Source organism: Panthera pardus, unplaced genomic scaffold, assembly GCF_024362965.1.
Source record: "Panthera pardus isolate Hobbes unplaced genomic scaffold, ASM2436296v1 HiC_scaffold_10, whole genome shotgun sequence".
In the NCBI taxonomy this organism is placed as follows: Eukaryota; Metazoa; Chordata; class Mammalia; order Carnivora; family Felidae; genus Panthera; species Panthera pardus.
In genome coordinates this window covers 56,037,313-56,046,401 of record NW_026526655.1, presented here as the reverse complement: position 1 = coordinate 56,046,401, position 9,089 = coordinate 56,037,313, and the positions used below count along the sequence as shown (strand labels likewise).

General features: G+C 37.3%; 1 pseudogene; it reads left to right on the top strand.

Moving 5' to 3' along the window:
* The first annotated feature begins 7,122 nt into the window (after window positions 1–7,122).
* Window positions 7,123–7,607, top strand: LOC128776885 (60S ribosomal protein L30-like; annotated as a pseudogene).
* Window positions 7,608–9,089: the final 1,482 nt, after the last annotated feature.

Here is a 9,089-nt window from a genome sequence, read left to right as displayed (position 1 = left end):
ATATTCGACAATATGTATCAAGCGTCTTAAGATGATGAATCTTTTGATCTAGTACTTTTTCTTCTAAGAAAGCATGCTAAGGAAATAACCAGAAATGTGAACAAATACTTTCTGGAACTAAGGAAAAATCTGTCCTCAAAATGGAAACAGTTAAGTAAGGTTTTTTTGTTTGTTTGTTTGTTTGTTTGTTTGTTTTTAGTTAGGTTAAGTTTGCTACAGATATAAGACAATTCTCACATGATCTTAAAAAATATGGCACAAAATTTGTATATGTTATCCCTGACTAGAAGGAATATAGGTTGTTTTGGTTTTACTGTATTGTAAGAAAATCTTTGAAATTTAGTGAGTGAAATTTAGTTCATCCATTCTGGTTATTTCTGCTTTCATTGTTCTTGGCTAGATTATTTTACGACTTTGTAGAGAAAGAAATTAACATGTAGAAAATAGATAGTAATGCAAATATATCCTGTTGTAGCTGTGTAAATGATTCTTATTAATGTAATGCAAATGAATTTTGTCTGGTAGATAATATAAATCTCCATAAATCAAATCCATTTGAACTTGTTATAACATCTTATTGGTTGTAACACATTAATTAATGTGTTAAATAAAATCTTTGATGTGGGCTCATTTTATATTGATATGAGTCATGATTTTACCTTTCTTGAAAGCTATATTTAACATTATATATTTTCTATATTCTAGATTTTATACAGTAAACGTGTGTTGCTAATTTTTAAATAAACTTTTAACACATGCTATACTTACATTTAAGTATAACATGTATGCATACTAAATTAAAACATGCATGTTTAATTTACATATGTATTCTTGCATACATAGATTTATAGCTCAGTGAATCACAAAATCTATACAACTATGTAACCAATCCTTAGATCAAGCAACAGAACATCATTACCATGAACACCGTTACCACCTCAGAAGTTTACCTTGTGTCTCCTGCCTAGTCACTATCACCTCCCCACGAAATGGGTGAACAGTCCTGAATTCTAACATCAGAGATTCCTTTTGTCTCACCTTTTAACTTTATATAAATGCAATCATGTGGTGTGTACTCATCTGTGCCTGGCTTCCTTTACTCACTATCATGCTTGTAAGATTTGTCCACGTTGCTGTGTAAAGTTTTAGTTCCTTCATTTTCATTGCTATGTTGTATTCCATTCTGTGACTCAATTACGTGTTATCTGTTCTGCTGATGAGCATTCAGGCTGTTTCTGGTTTGGGCTATTGTGAATAATGTGCCTGTGAACATTTTTGCACATATTTTTTGGTGAAAATATGAATATGTTTCTGCTGACTAGTGCATGTATTAATTTAAAATCTGAAAAAATAAACCTAAACTACATAAAAAGTCATGTTCTCTTTTTTCCTCTACAGACTATTCCAACAATATGAAATTCTTTCAATTAACAAATTCTTTTAATATATAAATATATTCCAGAAGAATTAATCCTCATTCATGCCTTATTGTGAATTTCTATAATTCACAATAGTGAATTAGTGGAGCTAGTGGAGAAGTCTCCCCTGGTGCTGGAGGGTGGGTGGAAACTTGCATGAGGAAAAAGGAGTGGGAGATTTGGGTGTGACAGAAGGCAGTGAGTGTTGGAACTTGATGAGTGCGGCCAGGGAGAAGGAGGCAGGAGAGGGGAGATGTACTGACTTTTCCTCAAGGAAAAGACGTACTTGACTTTTCACTCAAGGTCTTGGCTGTTTCCCTTTGAAAAGAATCACTACAATTATTAATGTGATTTATCTGTTTCAAATAGTTTAGTTGGCAAAGTGCTTTCATATCCATGACCTTGTTTGATCTCGCTCTCACAAGAAGGCTAGTATTTTCACAACTGTTCTTGCTTTAGATGCTTAAAGCTTAAAATTGGATATCACAGCTGGAGGGGTAGGTTAGGATTCCATGTCCTTTCATGGAGGCCAGGCTCCATAAGCTGAGCATATCTAGTTCATCCTCTCCAGATCAATTTGGTATCTCCCTAGTCAGTCCCCATCTCAGAAGTAGGGGAAGAAGGAGGAATTAAAGATCAGGAGGCGTAGAAACTATGCCTCCGGCATCTCTTTTATTATCAAGTATTGTAGACGCTAAGGGACACGCCGGAGGTCTATCATATGTGATTAAGGGGAAAGAAGAGTGGTATAGACTCGCAGAGTTTACACTCTGGCCTCCTTCAAGTGGGCACTGACTGGATGAAGCCAGTGGGGTAGGGAGAAGTGGCTGATGGGGGAGCATGGAGATCCAGGATAGGCTCATCCCAGTAGGCTTGGTAGGGATGGGACACAGGACTAGTGGTGAGAATGGCAGTGGAGCTGCTGAGCACGGTCTGAGCTGGAAAGAAATTTTAGCATATCTTAAGTTTTAGGTGAAATGGTGCAATAGATGGTATGTCCTAGACAGGATGTATTGAGTATGGGGGTGTGGGTGGGTACTAGGTAAGTGGTTTAGCAGCAAGTCTGAGATCTTGAAGGTGACGAACAAAGAGGCCCAGGTTGGGGTGTGGTCAGGAATCTCAGTAAATCTGAGGAGAGAGACTTTTGTCTCAAGAAGGATTTTCAGAACTTTTATTTGGACTTGTAGCTGTTTGAGATTCCTAGAATATGGTTCAGTTGAGCTTACTGTAAAGCACTCCCCATAGTCCTAACATCAGATGACAGGGGAGGTGGCTGTGGTGCAGGCCTCCTGTGGACCGTCAGGCAGAATGGGATTCACCTGCACACCCCTGACAGCTACTCCCCTGTGTCTTTTGCTTCAATGCCCTGAGAAAGAATTAAGGCTGATCCGTACCAACACTGTCAATGGGTTCACTCTACCTGGTAAGCAAATCGTTGTTGACAGTTTCTAGGTGTATGTTTTCTTAGAGATGGATTCTATGCAAGAAAAATGAGATTGTTGTTGCCAAGGTATTAATTTAACAAGCAAACAAGTTGCAAAATGCTAAAGAGGAACATGAAAATGTTTCCAGGCTTGCTTCCCACTGGGCTCATCAGGAACTGCTTGTCTGCTACCTCCCACACTACAAAAGCCCAATAACTTTGCTATAGAGTGTTCTATCCTTTTTCTAAAATATGTATTTTAAAGCTTATGGTACCTTGGGACTCCAGCACTATATACCCATAAGGAGCCTCTCAATATGCAAAATAAGTAAAGAGTATGCTTTCCATTTTAAATCTATAAAAATAAAGGGAGTCCGGGAGATTAAAGCAAAGTGTTTTGCATCACAGAATAAGGATTAAAACTGGATCCTTGATTTGCGATTAGGTACCTATCCAAGTACCTATCCTCCACAGAGAACATGCAGTCTTGGAGTCTTGCTTTCTACAGACCCGAACCATTAACCCTGAAGCCTGGCCAGGCTATCAGTTTGGACAGATTTCATCAGGGCTTGGCCCCCCGAAAGAGCAGACAGTGCTCAGCTGCTTCTTCCTCTCTAACTTCTAAAGTATCCAAAGGATTTGGCAATCCCATAGGCCTCTGAGATAAGTGCTTGATTGCCCTTCCAGGATTTCAAAGTTGTTCTTTGGGGACAGCCCAACCCTGATTGCTCAATGTTGTAGGCAGAAGCAACAGATTAATCATCGGTATGTGAGTTCCTCTTCTATGCTATCTGAAGTTTCTTGGATGACTTTTTAACTTATAAAATAAAGTAGTAGCCTCTTGAATGTTTCTGCTAAAAATGCCGTTCTCTATGTTTTTTTTCAAATTCCCCCCCCAAAAACAATTTTCCTACTGATGAATATAAATTTGAGTTTCTTAGAATTTCATGAAGCACTTTATATAAGGAAAAAGAAATTGAGGGACTAGTTACATATACCATTGATGCAGATTGCAGTTGAGTGAGTTTTGTAAGGCATAAAATTAGTATGTTATAGCATCTTATTACTAAAAAAGGGCTCCATTTGGGGCAGCAGGAGGAAAGGAGATAGCTCTTCAAGTTGGGTCATGAAACCTGTTGCCTTTGGGAAAGAGGAGCCACTGGATGCCCACCAGCCAGGTGAGGGTGGGATGAGAGCGCTAGGTACTGTTACAATTTTTTTCAAATACAGTTTCCTTATTAAAAAGGAAGACTTTCTCATATTTCAAATAGAAAATATTACAAAAGAGGGGGAGAAAACAAAATACACCTTACTACCACCACTGATTACTAATTTCTGCAGTAGCTTTCCATAGTTTTGGGAATTGACTTCTAAATTCAGGGAGGAATGATAATTATCCTTGAAAAATACCCTAAGCCGTTCAGTGATGGAACAGAATGTTGCTTCCTCAGCTGAGCAGCTAATGAAGTAGTTGTGTTTATAAGCCATGTTATTTAAATGCAAACAAACAAATATAAAAGGTTCTGTTAACACTAGAATCACACTCAGCATGACTAGATCCTCAATGCATGAAAAGCACATGAGACCAGAAATGGATCAAATTCATATTACTTCCTTCATATTTACTTTGGGTTAAGTTTGAGCTAACTGAAAGGAAGGTAAGGCAGAAATCACCGTACCACTTAAAAGGTTCTCACTTACTCTCCCCTCCTCTTTTCCTTCTCTCCTTTCCCCCTTTCCTTTATTCTTTCTCTTTTACCACCAACTCTACTAAGTTTAGGTGAATCCTAGCTGAGGTAAATGCTAAATGTGATGCTACTGTATTAATACATTTGCATCTATCCTTCAGTAATTTTGAGTTATAAAAATACACACATATTAATGAAAACATTCAAATAGTACAGAAAGTATGAAATGAAAAGTAAGAATCTTTTTCAATCTTCTCGTCTCATTGCTTGGATTCTTTCCACTTTGAGAGAAGGAGTAAGCCCATTGGAAATGAAGCTGGGGGCAGGGGGTACTTTTTGCACTCTTATAAACTGTGTTCTTTGTGAATGTGTGTTTTAAAATTATTTTAATGGGGTGCGCGCTCTCTCTCTCTCAAAATACATAAATAAACTTAAAAAAAAAAGTGCACCTGGGTGGCTCAGTTGGTTAAGCATCCAACTTCAACTCAGGTCATGATCTTGCCGTTTGTAAATTTGAGCCCCTCAAGGAGAGAGGGATTCTCTCTCCCCCTCTCCTTCTGCCCCTCCCCTACTTGTACACGTGCTCTTTCTCTCTCAAAATAAATAAATAAGCTTAAAATAAAATAAAATAATTTTAGTGGGATTTGGAGAGCAAAAGGGGATTAAATGCATATTCTCAGTCTACTATCTTGAACCAGAAGCCCTTTAAGAGCTTTTAAAACCATACTTATATTCACACATTATTTATTTTATAAAATTGGAACCATTGAGTACATATTGGTTGTCACTTGTGTTTGTCTTTAAAAAATTTTAGAAATCTTTATCACATTAATAAATATTTATCTATAACATTACATTAAATACAAATAGTACACATCATCTGGATGTATTTAACTAAACTCTTATTATTGGATATGTAGTTGCTTTTACTATTCCTGTATGATGCATATTGCTTCGATGTGTTCCAGGTAGTATCACTATAAACATCTTTGCTGGAGACATCTTTGCATTACCACAAACATTTTCACTGCATAACTAATTGACTATAAGGCAATTCTGTCATAAAATATAAAATAATGAAAAAGAAAAAAGGGATATTGAAAAGGACATAATGAAACATGAAAAAACTAATAAAATTATGTATTAATTTCTTCCTTCTTTAAGAGAGGTATCGGTTTTCCAAATACTAAGATGTATATTTGTAACTGAGCTTTGTATTGGGTTGTGAAAGCCTTCTACATGGATGTTCATTCTTCACCTATTGTCACACGTCCCTTGATGGATGTTCCAAAGTTCCATGGGAAATGTGGAAGAAATGCTAACTCTGGGATGCATTTGTAACTGAACTTTGTTATCATTGTAACTGATATGTAATCATTTCCTAGTAGTGTAGTGTGCAGTCTGGCTTTATACTCTCTTATTTCACACTTCTAGTAAGTTTTGTTACCATATTTTCTAATAAGGCGATGTATGTATTTATCATCTACTATCTTAAGACCACTATGTCTACTCATCACTCTTCAGACCATTATGAGAGCTAGCCAAGATTTATATAATATAAAAATGGAAACTTTGCCAATGGAGAAATGAAACCAAACTGTCAATGAGTTATTTTATTTTTCATGGCAAAATTGCCTTATAGCCAATTATTACAGGGCAAAAATGTTGGTGGCAAAGATGTCTTTGGCAAAGATGCTTATGGCAAAAAATACTGGACATAATTGAGATGATCTGCCTGGTGGTTCAATCTTTGCATATATGCTTAATTATTTCTTTTTCTTTTCTTTTCTTTCTTTCTTTCTTTCTTTCTTTCTTTCTTTCTTTCTTTCTTCTGAAAGAGAGAGAGAGGGCATGTGTGCGTGTGTGGGTGGGGAAGGAGCAAAGACAGAAGGAGAGAGAATCTTAAGCAGGCTCTAGGCCCAGTGCTGAGCCCAATGCAGGGCTCAAACTCACCAATGGTGAGATCATGACCTGAGCCGAAATCGAGAATCTGACATTTAACCGACTGAGCCCCCCAGCACCCCAATTTCTAAAGATAGAGTTCTGAAATTTAAATTGCTCCCCAAGAGATATGTGCATTTCTAAAGCCTTTGAGTGTGCTAGGTATTTACTGTTTTTACATCTTAACTGTGTACTCTAAGAAGTTAATTTAGCTTATTTTCTAGGGTGGGACACTACTTCAAACTTTTTTCATGTCAAGATCTGCCTCATCTTCCAAAATGGGGAGTTCCCAACACTAGCCTTGTGGGAGTGGAAGCATGATCTACCTCCTTCCAAAAACTGGAGGGAGTGATTTATCAGCTTTCTTTTCTCCACCTTTATATCCCCTCCTTTTTTTTTTTTTTTTTTTTTTTTTAAGAGGTAGAATTCAGCCTAAGGGTTCCATTGGATTGGAATTGGAAAGATGTATCTGTTCTAGGTCACTCTTGGTTCCAGATTGGAACTTATCTCATCTCTTAAAACAGCATTCTTAAGGTAAACTCTTATCTAACGGCTAATTTAAGATATCTTAACCAATTTAACAAAGCAAAATGAAATCTCCACAAGTCTATGCAACTATTAGCAATAAAAATGGCTATTTCAGAAAATAATAATGACCCTTTCTCACTCCCAGCCATCTTGGCTGCTGCTCTCGGTTGGGGCCATCCCACACCTAAAGCAGGAAGATGGTGGCCACCAAGAAGACAAAAAGTCAGTGGAGGTGATTAACTCTAGGCTTCAATTCATTATGGAAAGTGGAAAGTATGTGCTGGGGTACAAGCAGACTCTGAATAGTCAGACATGGCAAAGCGAAACTGGTCATCCTCACTAACAACTGCCCGGCCTTGAGGAAATCTGAAATAGAATATTATGCCATGTTGGCCACAAATACAGTAGGAATAATGTTGAATTGGGCACAACATGTGGGAAATACTACAGAGTATGCACACTGGCTATCATTGATCCAGGTGATTGTATTATCATTAGAAGCATGCCAGAACAGTCTGGTGGAAAGTAAATCCTGTAAAATTTTTCTTTAATAAAACCAGCCAGAGCTTGTTTTTTTCAAAAAAAAAAAAAAAAAAAAAGTGAACTGAACTTGCAATGGACAGTTATTTTGGTGGTAAGATTAATGTGAATTCTGATAGCTGAGTAGATTGCCCATCTAATTTGTGTTCATTTCCCTTTGAACACAGGACAGCTTTCACAGAAAGTCTTGCGACACAAAGAAAATCCAGCACAGGGGACAGCACACACACATACCCCACCACTCATACTCCTCTTTCTGTTTTTCTTGCTATTGCTACTATCATCCCACCATCATCAAAGTCTAGCAATGCTTTTAAAATAGGTAATGGGGTCATTATGGCTGATCAGTGCATTTTCTAGGTTAAAAAGCAAAGGAAATATAAAAATGAATTTTCAAAATCTGTAGTGGTTTATACTGTTTTAAATTTCATAGAGGAGTTTCACATAACTCTTTTGATCTTATAATATTCCTGTTAAATAGGTATCAAGACCCCCTTTCACAGATAACAAAACTGAGGTGGATGGAGACTTAAAAATTCCTCAGGACAAAGTTTAAGGTTATCCTCCATTTCAGTACTCTCCCCTTCCTGCAGATTCTATGCTCAGGGATCTCATCTTACTGAAATTGTTCTTCATCTGAGGAGGAAGCAATAAGATGAACTGATCACTCTCTGGGATCAGGAATTTTATGTTTCTTCTTATAAAGCCCTGACATTCTGCTTTCCATCAGGATCATGGACTATTTGAGCAGGCTCCTGAACCAGACCTACATGACGGAGAGAAGCAAATGGTTCTGAGTTTCCTTTCCCTAGGACTAAACTCATGGTCACAGAAATACAGAATAAAATGTTCCAGTAAAACTAGTTTCCACCGTAGGTCACCTTACATTCAGCTAACTGGGGATTACTTTTGAGATAAATAAGTGTAATTAGAACTCTGTAAAACACTTCTGTAAAGTCTTAAATGATTCCTACCAGAGAGCTCTGTTTTCCCTCAAGTAGCTAGAAGCACTAATTTGCTTAAGTTGAGAATTGGTGTCCAGAATGAAACATCTATTTCTGTCTGAGAATAGAGAAAATATCAGAAGTTTCCTTTTAAAGTGGCCAGGTTTAGGGGCACCTGGGTGACTCAGTAGATTAAGTGTCCAACTTGAGCTCAGGTTGTGATGTTACAGTTCACGAGTTTGAGCTCTGCACTGGGCTCTGTGCTGACAGCTCAGAGCTTGGAGCCTGCTTCAGATTCTGTCTCCCTCTTTCTCTAACCCTCGCCTGCTCACACTCTGTCTCTCTGTCTCTCAAAAATAAACAAACATTAAAAAAAACAATTTAAAAAAATAAAGTGGCCAGGTTTACAACTTAAGGTATCTGAGAAATGTGAAGAATTTAACATGGTTTATAATCAAGAAGTGTAACCAGATTGGATTCCAAATTTGTTTTGGGGGAATATGTTCCTATTTTTCCATAAAGAGCTTATATTTAGTGGTTAGGTTCCAGAGTCATCCCTAAAACCTATCAAAACTACATTGACTCTAAAATGGCACTTGGAATTTCT